Source organism: Musa acuminata, chromosome BXJ3-3 (genome assembly GCF_036884655.1).
Source record: "Musa acuminata AAA Group cultivar baxijiao chromosome BXJ3-3, Cavendish_Baxijiao_AAA, whole genome shotgun sequence".
In the NCBI taxonomy this organism is placed as follows: Eukaryota; Viridiplantae; Streptophyta; class Magnoliopsida; order Zingiberales; family Musaceae; genus Musa; species Musa acuminata.
In genome coordinates this window covers 15,808,431-15,825,647 of record NC_088351.1, presented here as the reverse complement: position 1 = coordinate 15,825,647, position 17,217 = coordinate 15,808,431, and positions in this window count along the sequence as shown.

Genomic DNA, 17,217 nt, shown 5'->3' with positions numbered 1-17,217 from the left:
TTTGATCAACTGCAGGGTGCACAAGTATTCTCTAAGATTGACCTGAGGTCAGGTTACTATCAGTTGAAGATCAAGGAGGAGGATATTTCAAAAACAGCTTTCAGAACTCGATATGGTCATTATGAATTCTTGGTGATGCCATTTGGTTTGACAAATGCCCCTGCAGCTTTTATGGAACTAATGAATAGGATATTTCAACCGTTCTTGGATATCTGTGTAATTATATTTATTGATGACATATTGGTGTATTCAAGGAGTAATCAAGAGCATGAGGAACACTTGAGAAATGTATTGTCCATACTAAGAGAAAAGAAGTTGTATGCAAAGTTCAGCAAATGTGAATTTTGGTTGAATGAAGTTGCTTTCTTAGGCCATGTGATTTCAGGGAAGGGTATATCTGTTGATCCAAGAAAAATAGAAGCTGTAGTTGAATGGGAAGTACCAACAAATGTAACGGAAGTTAGAAGCTTCTTGGGCATGACAGGTTATTACAGGAGATTTGTGGAGGGATTTTCTCGAATTGCTCAACCTCTCACCAAACTCACTAAGAAGAATATGAAATTTGTATGGGGTGATGATTGTGAGCAAAGTTTTCAAGAGTTAAAAAGAAGATTGTCTAGTGCCCCTATTCTCACTATTCCAAGTGGTAGTGATGAGTTTGTAGTTTATACTGATGCTTCAAGAAAGGGCATAGGATGTGTTTTGATGCAGGAAGGGAGAGTAATTGTGTATGCTTCTAGGCAACTTAAAGGTTATGAATTGAATTATCCAACTCATGATTTGGAATTAGCAGCAATTATTTTTGCTCTAAAGATTTGGAGACATTATTTGTATGGTCGATAGTTTGAAATCTTTACTGATCATAAGAGTTTAAAATATATTTTCACTCAAAAAGAGTTAAACATGAGGCAGCGAAGATGGATAGAACTTCTGAAGGATTATGATTGTGCCATCCGTTATCACCCGGGCAAAGCCAATGTTGTAACTGATGCACTTAGTAGGAAATCTACAAGTTTTATGGCTAGTCTAGTCGTGAAGCAATGGAAGTTATTAGAAGAAAATTTTGATTTGAAAGCTTTGAGGAAAGAGCAAGACTCGATGATATTGATGGCCTTCATTCAAGTGCAATCTGATCTTATTCAACAAATTAAGGAAGGATAATTACGAGATCCACATTTACTCTACTTGAGGAATGAAGTAGAAAAGGAATTGAAGCCACAATTTCAAGTTTCAAAGGATGGCCTATTGAGATTTGGGGAGAGAGTATGTGTACCAAATGAACCAGATATCAAGAATTAAATCCTAAAGGAAAGTCATACTTCAAAGTACACCATACATCCTGGGAGCACTAAGATGTATAGGGATCTTCAAAGTCATTATTGGTGGGAAGGCATGAAGAAGGAAATTGCAATGTATGTTTTCAAAATGTTTGACTTGTCAGCAAATCAAAGTAGAACACCAAAGACCTGGAGGGTGTTACAACCTTTAGATATTCCTAAATGGAAATGGGAATGTATTACTATGGATTTTGTTTCAGGACTACCCAGAACCTCTAGAAAGCATGATGTTATTTGGGTTATCATTGATAGGTTAACAAAATCTGCACACTTCCTACCGATTAATATGACTTATTCGCTTGATAGACTTGCAGATTTATATGTCAATGAAATAGTAAGACTTCATGGTATTCCAAGGGAGATCATCTCTGATAGAGACTCCAGATTTCTCTCTAGATTTTGGAGAAAATTACAGGAATCTATGGGCACTAAAGTCAAGTTTAGTACTGCATATCATCCTCAGACTGATGGTCAGTCAGAAAGAACAATTCAAACACTTGAGGATTTGCTTAGAGCCTATGTTATGGATTGGAAAGGTGAATGGGATAAGGATATTTCACTTGTTGAGTTCACTTATAATAATAGTTATCATTCAAGTATTCAGATGGCTCCTTATGAAGCTTTATATGGGCGAAAGTGTATAACACCTATATGTTGGGAGGAAGTTGGTGACAGAAAACTGTTAGCACCAGACAAGGTACAAGAAACTACCGAGAAAATTCAAGTTATAAGGAAATGGTTAAAAACTGCTCAGAGTCGTCAAAAGAGTTATGCCGACAATAAAAGATGAGATATTGAGTTTGAAATTGGAGATTTTGTATTCTTAAAGCTTTCCCCTTCCAAAGGCATTATAAGGTTTGGGATGAAAGGAAAGTTAAGCCCAAGATTTATTGGACCTTTTGAGGTTCTTGAGAGGGTTGGTTTTGTCGCTTATAGGATTGCCTTGCCACCAGCATTGAGCCATGTCCATGATATATTTCATGTCTCGATGATTATGAAGTATATATATGACCCTTCTCACATCATTGAGTATGAGCTGATGGAGATCGATAGAGATTTATCTTATGTGGAAGAGCCTATTCAGATTGTTGATAAGAAAAAAAAAATCCTAAGGAATCGGGTTATCCCACTGGTTCAAGTAATTTGGAGACATCATTCTGGAGAGGAAACAACTTGGGAGCTTGAGGAGGAAATGAAAAAGGTGTACCCTAGTCTTTTCGTCGATAGAGGTACGATAAATTTAGAGGACTAATTTTTTCTTTTAAGGGGGGGAGGTGTAACACCCCTCATTTCCGAATTTTCGTATAAATTTCTGGTGATAATGTAAGCATCTATTTTAAATTGACAAAAGAAATAGAGTATGAATCAGAGGTAACCTATTTTTAAGATTTGGGAGATCTGTTCAAAAAAAAAAAAGAATTTGAGGACCTATATGTAAACCATGAGGACCTAATCGTGAATATTATAAAAACAAGGACTAAATCGCAAAATGCATAAATTGACAAATTCCACCGTTTAAGCCCCTCTGCCATCGTTCTTAAGGAGGCAAAGAAGGCAGCTGCGTGGATGATCAGGGAAAGAAAGAAAGAAGAAGAAGAAGAAGGAGAAGAAGAAGAAGAAGAAGAAGAAAAAAAAAAAAATTGGGGCTTTAAGGGTTCTTGCCCAAATCCTTTCACTTAGGGTCAAAATTCTCAAAGGCAAGTGTTCTAACCCCATCCTACAGAATATTAGTTTCTGTTCTTCTGTTGATTCATAAAGATCTGAAAGATTTCCATTTGGAACCTGAAATGTCCCTCTTTGGACATAGAACCATGGATTCTGAAATTTTTTCGGTAAACTGACCCCTATACACTGTTTCAGCTATAATTTTTAGTACAAAATGTGAATTCACGCAGGAACTATTTTGTTTGAAATTAGACTCTTATAACTTTCTTTTGACACTGATTTTGTAGATTTTGGACACCGAATACTTACCCAATCATCTGTTTCAATTGAGCCTATAGATGCTGCAAAACAGGGATAAAGATTTCTGACCTTTCGATACTAAAATGCCTATAACTCTCTGTTGCAAATTCTGATTTGTACCAAACTGACTTCTTACAAACTAGACTTGCAGACCTTTCTTTTGACATATATTTTGAAAATTTTGGAATTCAAATGCCTACCCTATTATCTGTTGAATCCGACCCTATGTATTCTGCAAAACAGTGATTGTGTCCTTGACCTTGTGTTACCAAATCAAAGGTAACTCCTTGTTGGAAACCATGATTCGTACGAAACTTGTTTCGACAGAAAACAGATTGATATATCTTTCGACAGAAGTTTTCTTATGGATATTGAAACATAATTGATAATCTGAAGTATTTGTTCTGTGTGCCACTTGAATTCTGTCAGAAATTGAGCTCTGGTCGATTTCGCGTATTCTGTTTCATTTCTTTGGATATGGAATTCATCCAACCTTCTTATTTGAATTGAGCTAAATATGATTGCTTGGAATCCCTATATACTCTTACTTTCCTTTCATTCCAAATCTGAATACATTTGTGAGAGATTTGTTCCTTGCATCGTATTGTCTCGTAATGACACATGTACGTTTTGTTGTTCTGCGTGTGCTTCCGATATATGCTACTTATTGATAAAACTGCCCTCTTGTACTATGGTGTTTGTGGGATTGTCTAGACCTTTGCCAGAAATGGTAAAGGGTGTTATTCTGGACCATTGCCAGAAATGGTAAAGGGTGTTATTCTGGACCTTTGCCATAAATGGTAAAGGGTATGTGCTTAGAGCTTGCGATGCTCTACCGGCCCCCTCTGGCTTCACCTAGACGTGGGTGGATGGAGCTCCCAGACGTAGGAGACTTCTGTCAGGTGGTCATTCAGAAATGGATGAATCACATTCTGACTGAGATCCCACTACACCTTCTATATGTTTGATATCATATCCAGAGCTTTGGTTTTGTGTTTCTGTACATGCTTTGGATAAGAATGATATGATTGCAATGTCAAGGACGACGTTTGAGCTTCTGTACGGTATTTATTTTTTATATGCTCTGAAATGGTTCATTCTCTGTTGATATGCTTCGAAATGTTCCATAGGCCGTTGATATGCTCCGGAACATTTCATACGCCATTGATAAACTCCGAAATGTTTCATTCGTTACTGATATGCTCCAATTACTCTATGCCCCATCTGTTGTGAACCAAATATGTATGATTGAAAGGACAATTGTGATTCTGCACCTAATGATATTATGTCTACGAATTCGTACATTCTGCCTTGTATTGTGAAACTTTATCTCTTTGGAAATTGTCCTATTTCGATATGGATATGTTAGTCACTTGCTGAGCTCTTTATGGTCACCCCGTTTGTTGATAAATTTTTCAGGATAGCGTACCGCTTGCTTAAATGTTAAGATTGGGCTGAGGCAGTGGAAAGTTAGAAGATTTTGGGCAGATCTTTATTAGCATATATGTATTTGTTGTATAAGCCACTGCATATCTAATGAAATGTTGACGATGAATCTAAACCCATGGATTTTGTGTAAGTTAAAGGATCCCTCATGTTTAGGATTTTAGAATGTTAAGTTAAATTCATGTAATGATATGAACTTATGGTAATCGTTGGTTTGGTGACTGTATAGACTTCCCCACTTGTGAAATTACGTTGGGGTTATTATTTTGATGAGTTGAGTTCAGTTTGTTTGAATTATCGAGTGATGTGTGGTATGTTTATGAACTGCACAGGGTTATGAATTTGTAGACTATAGAGGTGAAATTTTGATCTGAATGTTTTCTTAGTGACCTCAAATGTGTGTTTGGATCCTGGATTGGTTTGTGTTGAAAATTTTAAATATTGTCGATATTTTGAGGGGCATGACAATAGGCTCATGAAAGCTCCATTCAAGAAATACATTTAGTCCGGATGAAAATTTTAACAAAATCATACATTCGAACATGTTTTGTCATAGCTTTTCAATCACAATCATCAAGATAAACATGATATTGCATGATCATAGAAACTTTTAGCATTAAGGCACACAACACAGAATTTAAGTTAGTGATCAAATAAAGTCCAAAAACGAAATTTAACAAATTCATGCATTCGGACACATCAACATTCCTAATTCTCTTCTAATAAAATCAAATTATTCTTCACTTAAAGACTTTGTAAAAATATTGGCCAATTGATGTTTTATATCAATAAACTCTAGGATTACATCATGATTAGTCACATGATCTAGTATAAAGTGATGCCTAATATCAATATGTTTTGTTCTAGAGTGTTGAATGGGATTATTTGTTAAACATATTGCACTTGTGTTATCACATTTAATGTGAATATTTTTAAGATGAATCTTATAATCTTCTAAAGTGTTTTTCATCCACACAACTTGTGCACAGCATGCACTAGCTGCAATGTACTCAGCTTCAGTTGTAGATAGTGTAACCGAGTTTTATTTCTTGGATGATCAAGAAACAAGTGCATGTCCAAAAAATTGACATGTTTCTGATGTGCTTTTTCTATCTAGTCTCCATCCAACAAAATCCGCATCAACATAAGCAATTAGCTCAAAATTCTCGGATTTTATATACCATAATCCTAGATTTGTGGTACCTTTAAGATATCTAAGTATCCTCTTAACTGTTTTAAGATGAGATATCTTAGGATTAGATTGAAACCTGGCACAAAGACCTACACTAAACATGATATCTAGTCTTGTTGTGGTGAGGTATAGTAGACTTCCTATCATACCCCTATAAGCTTTTTGATCAAAGCTTTTCTCTACTTTCATCAATTTCTAACTTAGTGGAGGTGCTCATAGGAGTGTTGATAGCTTTTGAGCTATCTATATTAAATCTTTTTAGCAAATCTAAAGCATATTTTGTTTGACTAATAAAGATGTCATTACTTAGTTGTTTAATTTATAAGCCCAAAAAGAAGGTTAATTCTCCCATCAAACTCATTTCAAATTCAAGACTCATACTCTTAGCAAATGATTCACAAAGAGATTCATTCATGAAACCGAAGATAATATCATCAACATAAATTTGAACAATAAGAAAATTATTTTTAATTTTTTTTATAAATAATATAGTATCAGCCTTGCCTTTAGAGAAATTATTTTTAATAAGAAATGAACTAAGTCTCTCATACCAAGCCCTTGGGGCTTGTTTTAAACCATAAAGAGTTTTAGTCAATTTAAATACATGATTAGGGAGACTATTATTCTTAAATCCGGGAGGTTGTTCAACATAAACTTCTTCGAAAATAAAGCCATTAAGAAAAGCACTTTTAACATCTAGTTGAAACAACTTAAAATTATTACTACTAGCATAGACAAGGAGCATCCTTATGACTTCTAATCGAGCCACAGTAGTGAAGGTTTCTTTGTAATCGATACCTTCTTCTTGGTTGAAACCTTTGGCCACTAATCTAGCCTTGTTTCTAACCATGATACCAGATTCATCTTGCTTGTTTCTAAAGACCCATTTAGTACCAATAACTAAATGGTCATTTGGCCTAGGAACAAGCTTTCACACCTCATTTCTCTCAAATTGATTTAACTTATCTTGCATTGCGATAATCCATTAATCATCTTTCATGGCTTCGTCAATACATTTAGGTTCAATTTGGGAGAGAAAAGAGGCATTTGCACAAAAAATTTTAAGAGAAGAACGTGTTTGAACCCCTTTAGATGTGTCTCCAATGATTAGCTCCTTAGGATGAGCATTTGTTGAATCTCGTATTTTGATGATGAAACCACTTGATATGTGTTTATGATTTAATTTATGTTTTGAGTGACGTAGGATACTTCGATTAGGATGAGACAATTAAAGCTGGAAAATCATGTTGCGCCGGAGGAACATGTCAAAAGATTGGACGTCGGGCTGGTGGATCGGTCGACGTATCGAAAGAAGGCTTCGGGCCGTCGATTTGGGCATCAGGCCAAGAAGAACGGAGATTATGCCAAGGATATCGGAGTTGCGAAGTCAATTGGTCGATTGGGCAATAGGCCGCAAGAGAGGACGATGTACCGAAGAATCGGACGAAGCGTTGAGGGACCAATGACATGCTGGATAACTTGATTAATTGCTTAGGATTAATTGTCTCGATCGAAGTTTTGTTTTAAGTGTGCAGGATTAACTACAATAGCTTGAAGACATAAAGTAAGTCTACCAGAGTCAAGTTCGATGGGTGTTCGAGTGTCCGCCGAAAGTCCGAAGAATCGTCAGAAGTGTTGCCGGAACCAACCGAGAAGGAATCGGGGACTTGCCGAATTTCGAAAGTCCAATGGAAAGATCGTTAGAGGTTCGCGGAGATCACTGAGAAGGTTCAGCTACTTGCCAAAGACTCGTTGAACTCGCCACAAGACAGGGAGCCTGTTGGGAGTCCGCTGGAAGAAATCCGAGGGTGTATCGAAAGTCCGTCGGAAGATCGCCTAAAAGCTCGCTGGAAGGAAATTCGACATTGCCGGTTTAAAACCTACTTAGGACTATGTCTTACTTTCATAGTTTGCATGTAATTAGGGTTAGGATTAAGAGTTAATCCTATAACCTAGTTAGGGGCCAATTGGGCCCTAATATGAACTAGTTTGAGCCAAATTTGGAGCCCAACCAATGACCCGTAACGACAAGCGGTGACACCGCCCAGAACCCAAAGGATCAGGCGATGGTACCGCCAGACTGGGTGGTGGCACCACCCAGCACCCGAAAAGTCGGGCGGTGGCACCGTTAGTAAACGGTCAATATGACATTGATAGGCGGTGGCACCGCCAACTTCGGGAACCCAAAGGAATTCAAAATTTGGAGCCTAAATTTGAATTTTTTTGGGGTCTATAAATACCCCTCAATTCTCAGTAGAGAAGATACACTTTTGAGAAGTTAGAAATTGAGAAAAAAGCTTTAGCAAAGTCTTATTTTCAATAGCTTAAGTGTTCACCTCTCTCTTTACCTTTGAAAAATCTTTAAGAGTGTGAACCACTTGTAAAAAGGTTGTAAGAGGGCTATTTGGTCCTTCCCCTTCAAAGTAATTTGCTAGTGGAAGTTGGGAGCCTCATCGAAGAAGGCTTCACAAGTGGATGTAGGTTATTTGACCGAACTACTTTAAATTACTGTGTTCCTTGAATGTGTAAGTGTTTAACTTTCTGAAACATTTATTTACTTAGCAGCAAACTTTCGGTTTTCATCTCCTTCCTTTACTCGAGCTATTTTTACTAAGTCATCCTTCATCGAATCAAAATCTTTACACATTTACGAAATTGATTTCAAACTTATAAGTTTCAATCCATTGCACTAATTCACCCCCCCCTCTTAGTGCTGCTCCGATCTTAACAATTGGTATCAAAGCCACGGTTTTCTACTTTGGTTTAGCACCCAAACAGAAATGACTCTTTTCGGTTTTCAAGAGGGTTACTCTCTCATTCGTCCTCCTTTTTTCAATGGGACGGACTACACTTATTGGAAAACTCGAATGAGAGTTTTGTTACTTTCTTTGGATTTGAATTTATGGCATATTGTTGAATCCGACTTTAAAAGGTCTTCTCTTCCAATGAAAGATAGGAATGATTTGGAGAAGAAGACTTTTTCTTTAAATGCTAGAGCTATGAATGCTCTATTTTGCGCCTTAAATAAAACAGAGTTTAATTGGGTTTTTTTATGCGAAACGACTTTCAATATTTGACACTTTTTTGAAACCACACGCGAAAGCACAAGTAGTGTTAAGGTTTCAAAGGTCAATTTTTTAATGTACGATTTTGAACTCTTTCATATGAAACCAAGCGAAACCGTTTTTGACATGTACACCCATTTTACGGATGTCGTCAATGGTTTAAAAGCACTTGGTAGAAGTTTTTCGGATTTTGAACTTGTAAACAAGATTTTGCGTTCTGTTTCTAAAAATTGGAATTCAAAAATAACTGCGATACAAGAAGCTAAAAACCTAAACAACTTACCACTTGAAGAACTAATTAGTTCGTTAATGATATATGAAATGGTGCACAATGCATATGATGAAAATGATGAACAAAACAACCTTCCAAAGAACAGGAAGGATTTTGGACATAGAACACATGAAGACCACTTGAGTATAAGCTCAAATGACGGTGAATTTGAACTTACAAAGAAATTTAAAAAGTTAATGAAACAAAAATTAAAGAATAAAAAGAACGGAAGAAGAAGAACACAAATTGGGATGAATCAAGCTCCTCTGAAGACGAGGAGAAAATCAACAAAGGCGAGGTGGCAAACTACGTCTTAACTGTTTTCAATGATGAGGTAATCAAACTCCCCCTAATTTACTTCGAAATTACATAATGCATTTCATAATGTACTTTTTTTTTATAATTTAGTTTTGAATCAATTTTCTTGAAAATTAAATGTTTAAAAATAAAAATACAAAAATATGATCATGCTCATAATTTTGAAAATGATAATGAAATGATATGTTTTATGTTAATGGAATAAAATGTTAGATATAAATCTAATATTTTTACATCTAGTAAGATTAATCTTATGTATGTGCTTGAGAAGCAAGAATGTGTATTTTGATGATTTTCATATTGATTTTCAATGACGATGCATGACTTTTGTATGGAAGGCTTGATGATTTTTTTATGAACCTTGTCTTTGGTTTTCAAATATGATATATGGTTTTGATATAAGAACAAAATTTGAGCATGCTAATATAAAGTCAATCACATAAATTAAAACTAAAGAAGTTTTAGTTATCTATAAGAATCATTCAAAATTATGTTTAATGAAACCAATGCATAATGATGTAATTAAATGTTTTGATACCATGATTGACAATTTTATGCATGAGATTTTAAAAGTCATACATGATGATTTTTGTGATTTTTTTTTTTTATCCTAAACATTGATGCATGTTTTTATTTGGCATAAAAGAAAAGAACATGCATGTATAAAATAAATCACATGAATTAAAACAACTAAAAAGTGGAAAGCTTTCTTCTTAAAAAATTTATTTTTTTGACTTTATCGATTTTTCAAAAAGGGAAATTAATGAATCTATTTGTATCACTTTTGTGAATATCTTGAAAATGATCTTGATTTGATGATTTAAATGAGCTTTATCTTAATTTTTTGAAATTTATAAATTGAGATTTCTTATGCTTATGTCAAGATTCTATACGCATGAATTAATATCTTGTTCTCTTATATTTAAAGTAGGAAAATCATGTTGCGCCGAAGAAACATGTCAGAAGATTGGACGTGAGGCCGGTGGATCGGTGGACATATCGACAGAAGGCTTCGGGCCATGGATTCAGGCATCGAGCCAAGAAGAGCGGAGATTGTGCCAAAGATATCAGAGTTACGGAGTCAACTGGCCGATTGGGCAATAGGCCGCAAGAGAGGACGAAGTGCCGAAGAATCGGACAAAGCATTGAAGGACCAATGACATGCCGGACAACTTGATTAATTGCTTAGGATTAATTGTCTCGATCGATGTTTTATTTTAAGTGTGCAGGATTAACTACGATGGCTTGAAGACATAAAGTAAGTCTACTAGAGTCAAGTTCGATGGGTGTTTGAGAGTCCGTCGAAAGTCCAAAGAATTGTCAGAAGTGCTGTCAAAACTAACCGAGAAGGAATCGGGGACTTGCCGAAGTTTTCGGAAGTCCGCCAGAAAGATCATCGGATGTTCGCAAAGATCACCGAGAAGGAAATCCTAGGGTGAACTCGCCACAAGACCGGGAGCCTACTGGGAGTCCGTCGGAAGAAATCCTAGGGTGTATCGGAAGTCCATCGGAAGATCGCCGGAAAGCTCACCGGAAGGAAACTCGACTTTGCCGGTTAAAAACCTACTTAGGACTATGTCTTAATTTCATAGTTTGCATCTAATTAGGGTTAGGATTAAGAGTTAATCCTATAACCTGGTTTGGGGCCAAATGGGCCCTAATATGAACTAGTTTGGGCCAAATTTGGAGCCCAACCAGTAACCCGTAAGGACGAACGGTGGCACCGCTAAACTAACACAAAGGATCGGGCGGTGGTACCGTTGGACTAGGCGGTGGCAACGCCCAACACCCGAAAGGTCGGGCGGTAGCACCGCTAGTAAACAGTCAATGTGACATTGATAGACAGTGGCACCGCCAACTCCGGGACCCCAAAGGAATTCAAAATTTGGAGCCCAAATTTGAATCCTCATGGGGTCTATAAATACCCCTCAATTCTCAGTAGAGAAGATACGTTTTTAAGAAGTTAGAAATTGAGAAAAGCTTTAGCAAAGTCTTGTTTTCAATAGCTTAAGTGTTCACCTCCCTCTTTCTCTTTGAATAATCTATAAGAGTGTGAACCACTTGTAAAAAAGTTGTAAGAGTGGTATTTGTGTAACATCCCTTATTTTTAAATTTTCATATAAGTTTCTAGTTATAATGTAAGTATCTATTTTAAATTCAATAAAAGAGACAAAGTATGAATCTGAGAACTTATTTATAAGATTTGGGGATCTGTTCAAAAAGAAAAAAAAAATCTGAGGACCTATATATAAACCCTGAGGACCTAATCATAAATATAATAATCAAGGACTAAATTACAAAATACACAAAATTACAAAACCCACCGCTTAAGCCTCTCTACCTTCATTGTCAAGAAACCTGAGAAGGTAGCTGCATGGGAGAAAAAGAGCGAAAGAAGAAGAAAAAAAAGGGGGAAGAAGAAGAAGAGAAATTTGGGGGCTTTGAGGTTTCTTACTCAAATCTTCTCAATTGGGCTTATAATTCTCAAAGGCAAGTATTCTAATCCCATCCTATAGAAATATTAGTCTCTATTCTCATATTAATTCTGAATAATCAGAAAGATTTCTCCTTATAACTTGATTCTTTCTATTGTTAGACACAAAACCATAGATCTGGAATTTTTCGGTAAGCTGACCCCTATAGATTGTTTCCACCATAATTTGTAGCACCAAAATTGGGTTTAGGTAGGACCTTATTTGTTTGAAATTAGACTCTTATACTTTTCTTTCGACACTGATATTGAAAATTTTGGACACCGAATACTTACCCAAACTTCTGTTTCAAATGAGCCTATGGATGCTGCAAAACAAGAATGATACCAGGGAGGGTAAAAATGCAGAATGGATTTCCAAATAACACCGATGGAAAATTTGTTCAGATAGAAAATGTCACAGTAGACAAGGAAGAACTGATACCAGAAGCACTAACGAAGCAGCTTAGATAAAAAAGAAAGTAGCTCACCACCAAGTTTAAAATCGCAATGGGATACAGAAAGTTCACCACCCAACAGAAATTAAACGAGGATACAGAACTAGAAAATAAAAGACTCACTACTCAAGGATGCATCCAAGAGATACAAAGTTTAAGGGGTTCTCTAAGAGCTTCTACCCAGATATCATCAGTTTCTAAAATTCTTTCTAAGTCCTAAACACCAAAATAAATACTAGTGCATGAAACAACCCTTCATGCATAGGGAATTTCAAAATTATGTGTTTACAGCTACTAACCAACTATTTTAATGCACTCATTGGTAATGAAGAAATGTTCATAGCTGCCAACCAACTCCTTTAATGCATTCCTTTGTCTTGAAGAAAAGCACCTTGAAACAGCTTTAACTTTGTGCAGAGAATATGCTGATGAGCTGTCATATTTGAGTGTGCTGAGATAAAGATTATGAGGCATCATTATTGACTGAAAAAGATACTAGATCATAATCAAGGCTCATATAATCAGATTGTAGTAAATTAGATACTCCCGTGTCAATCTCCCCCGGTTGAATGAGAGTTGTCCTCAAGTCTTCGTTTGATTCATCAACATGATTATCAAAAGGACTCAAATCAGCCACACTAAATATTGGGGATACTCCGTAAACTTCAGGTAGCTCTATCTCATAAGCATTTCTGCCAATTCTCTTAAGCACCTTGAATGGACCATCAGCCTTTGGTTTCAATTTTCCAAATTTGCTCGGTGGAAACCTCTCCTTCCTTAGATGAATCCAGACCAAATCACCTGCATTAAACTCCACATGTTTTTTGTGTTTGTTGGCAGCATGCATGTACCTCTCATTTTGCTTCTCAATGGTTGCTTTCACACCCTCATGCAGCTTCTTTATTTGCTTAGCTCTTTCATCAGCATCTCCACTAAATTGCTTTGTTGTAGAATGAGGGATTAAGTCCAAAGGACTAGCAGGATTAGCACTATAAACAACCTCAAAAGGACTCTTACCGATACTATGATGCATAGAACGATTGTAGGCAAACTCAATTTGTGGGAGAATGACATCCTATTGCTTAATATTCTTGCCAACATAGCTTCTAAGCAAATTTCCCAAGCTTCGGTTTGTTACCTCAGTTTGCCCATCGGTTTGTGGATGATGCGAGCTGCTGAAATTCAAAGAAGTACCTAGCTTCCTCCAAAGAGTTCTCAAAAAATGACTAACAAATTTTGAATCTCGATCAGACACCATAGTTCTTGGAATACCATGCAATTTAACAATCTCCTTAAAATATAAATCAGCAATATGAGATGCATCATTTGATTTATTGCATGGAACAAAGTGAGACATTTTTGAAAATCTGTCAACAACAACCATGATAGAATCCTTGTTCCTTTGAGTTCTTGGCAGTCCCAAAATGAAATCAAGACTCACATCCTCCCAGGGAGCATTTGGCACTGGCAATGGAGTGTACAAACCAGAATTTTGAGTTCTTGTTTTTGCCAAATGACACACTCGACATTGCTTCACATGTCTATCCACATCTCTGAACATTTTAGGCCAGTAAAAATTTGATTGAACAAGAGTTAGAGTCTTGTCCCTACCGAAATGTCCTCCTAACACACCACCATGAGCTTCAGCTAGAATTACTTGTCTCAAAGAACAAGATGGAACACATAAAGCATTAGCTCGAAAAAGAAAACCATCAAAGATAAAAAATTATTGAAAGGAACCTGATTTTCAATTCTGTCATATCGAGCCAAAATCCACATCATTCTCATATAGATCTTTGAATGTTTCAAATCCAACCACTTTGACTTCCATTGCTGATAATAAAGAATGCTTTCTGCTCAATGTGTCAGCAACTACATTTTGAACACCAGATTTGTGCTTGATTGTAAAGTTGTAAGATTGTAAAAACTCCACCCAAGCTGCATGCCTCTTGTTTTGCTTGTGCTGGTGATTAATGAACTTTAATGCCTCATGATCAGAATATAGAACAAATGGCTTGGCGAGAAGATATTGACTCCAATGAGACAAAGCACGATAAATCGCATAAAACTCCTTGTCATAAGTAGAGTATTTCTTTCTTGTATCATTCAGCTTTTCACTAAAAAATACAATGGGCCTTCCGTCTTGACTCAAAAAATCACCAATTCCCACATTAGATGCATCACATTCAACTTCAAACACATTATCAAAATTTGGTAGAACTAAGATAGGAGCCTCAGTAACCTTTCTTTTCAAAAGCTCAAAAGCATCGTTAGCCTCACTAGTCCATTTGAATTTGTCACATTTCAGACATTCAGTGATTGGAGCGACAATAGAGCTGAAACCCTTGATAAATCTTCTATAAAACGAAGTTAAGCCATGGAAACTCCTCACATCATGCAACGAAGCAGGTGTTGGCCAATTGAGAATAACTTCAACCTTATTTTGATCCATCATGATTCCATCTTTTGAAACAACATACCCCAAAAACACCACACTAGAAGTAAAGAAATCACATTTCTTTAGATTAGCATAAAGTTTTTGCTGCCTCAAAATAAGAAAGATCTCTTTCAGATGACTCATATGCTCCTCTTCACTCTTGCTGTACACCAATATATCGTCAAAATAAACTACAACAAATATTCCAATGCATGGCTTAAGTATGTGATTCATAAATCTCATGAATGTGCTAGGAGCATTAGATAGCCCAAATGGCATAACCAACCATTCATATAAGCCTTCTCTAGTTTTAAATGTTGTTTTCCACTCATCTCCGGGCCTCATTCTTATTTGATGATAGCCACTCCTCAAATCAATTTTTGAGAAAATACAAGCACCACATAATTGATCAAGTAAATCATCTAACCTTGGAATAGGAAAGCGATAGTCCACTGTGATTTTGTTGATGGTGCGACTGTCCACGCACATTCTCCAAGAACCATCTTTCTTAGGCACCAACAAGGCTGGAACTGCACAAGGACTCATGCTCTCCCGAATTAACCCCTTTTTCACTAATTCATCAACTTGCCTTTGAAGTTCTTCATGTTCTTTAGGACTCATTCTGTACGCAGCCTTATTAGGTAGAACAGCCCCCATAATAAGATCAATGTGATGTTGAATGTCTCTCAAAGGTGGAAGGCCATGTGGAATCTCTTCCGGTAAAACATCTTGAAATTCTTCTAGGATTTGTTGCATGATTTTCGGTGTCTCCTTATGCTGGTTCGTTCTCCTCTACTACCATTCGTGCCAAAACATAACCGTCATTGTCCAATTCATATATGCATTCTCTATAAGAAATAAAAGCACTAACTTCCTTCTTTGGTACACTAATTTCGGAAGGTTGTAATGGAGCTAAGATAATCTTCTTTTCATTCACTTTAAAAGAATAAGTATGTTTATAACCATCATACAACACTCTTCTATCATAATGCCAAGGTCTTCCCAATAGTAAATGACAAGCATCCATAGGGGCAACATCACACCACACTTTATCTTTATAATACTTGCCAATAGAAAATGAAACTAAACATCTTTTAGTTACCTTGATGTCATTTCCTTTTTGCAACCAACATAATTGGTATGGATGTGGATGAGGGATCGTATCCAACTTCAGCTTCTGCACCATCTCCAAAGAAACCACGTTCTCAAAACTGCAACTGTCGATGATCACCAAGCACACCTTGCCAAGAGAAGTGCATTTAGTGTGAAACACATTTTTTCTCACCCAACTTTCATCGTCGGCCACATATGACACTTGTAAACTACGTTGCAATACAATAGACAAACCATGATCAGCATAAGTAATCTCTTCCTCATCATCATCGTATTTTGGTTCGTCGTTAGCTTCATCTTTGCCCCCATCACTATGATCTTCAACTAAAGTTACAATCCTCCTATTTGGACAATTCGAAGCAATATGCCCAAAACCATGACATTTGAAGCATTTTCGGCCACTTGGGGTAGAAGAATTAGGTGTTTTTTTGTTGCCAGCAGACTCTTCACCCTTTTCTTGCACCTTCGATATCACCTTGCTTTGGACAGTAGGCTTGGAACTTCCTCCTTTTGTGTAGCCTTCTTTTGAGCCATACCGAAAACTCTTTTCAAACTTCTGTTGCTTTTCAACTTTTAATGCCAGCTTGCTCACATCATTTAAAGACCAATATGGCTGTAGCTGAACAACTTTAGCAATCTCATACTTCAGACCTCCTAAGTATCTTGCAATTGTTTGCTCTTCCGGTTCCACAAGCTCTCCTTTTAACATCAAATTATCAAATTCTACAGTGTACTCCTCCACACTAAGATCTGTTTGCTTAAAATCATGTATTTTGAGAAATATCTCTTGTCTATAATTATTAGGTAAATATTTTCTCTTTAGCTCCCTTTTCATTTTCTCCCATGTAACGATCTTACTCTTCCCCTCACGTTCTCTTTGTTTCTTCATATTTTCCCACCAAAAAGATGCATTCCGCCTGAGTTTGAGTGCCACAAGTTTGACTTTCTTTTGTTCTGGTGTTTTATGAAAATCAAATATTCTTTCTACTGTATTAAGCCAATCGATAAAGTCATCAACATTTATTTTCCCTTCAAATTCTGAAATATCAAATCTGGGATTATATTTATTCTGCCACTCGTCTTGGACTTCATTTCTTCTCCGACATCTTCTTGACTCCCTTGGAAGATGAGGTGTTTCATCATCA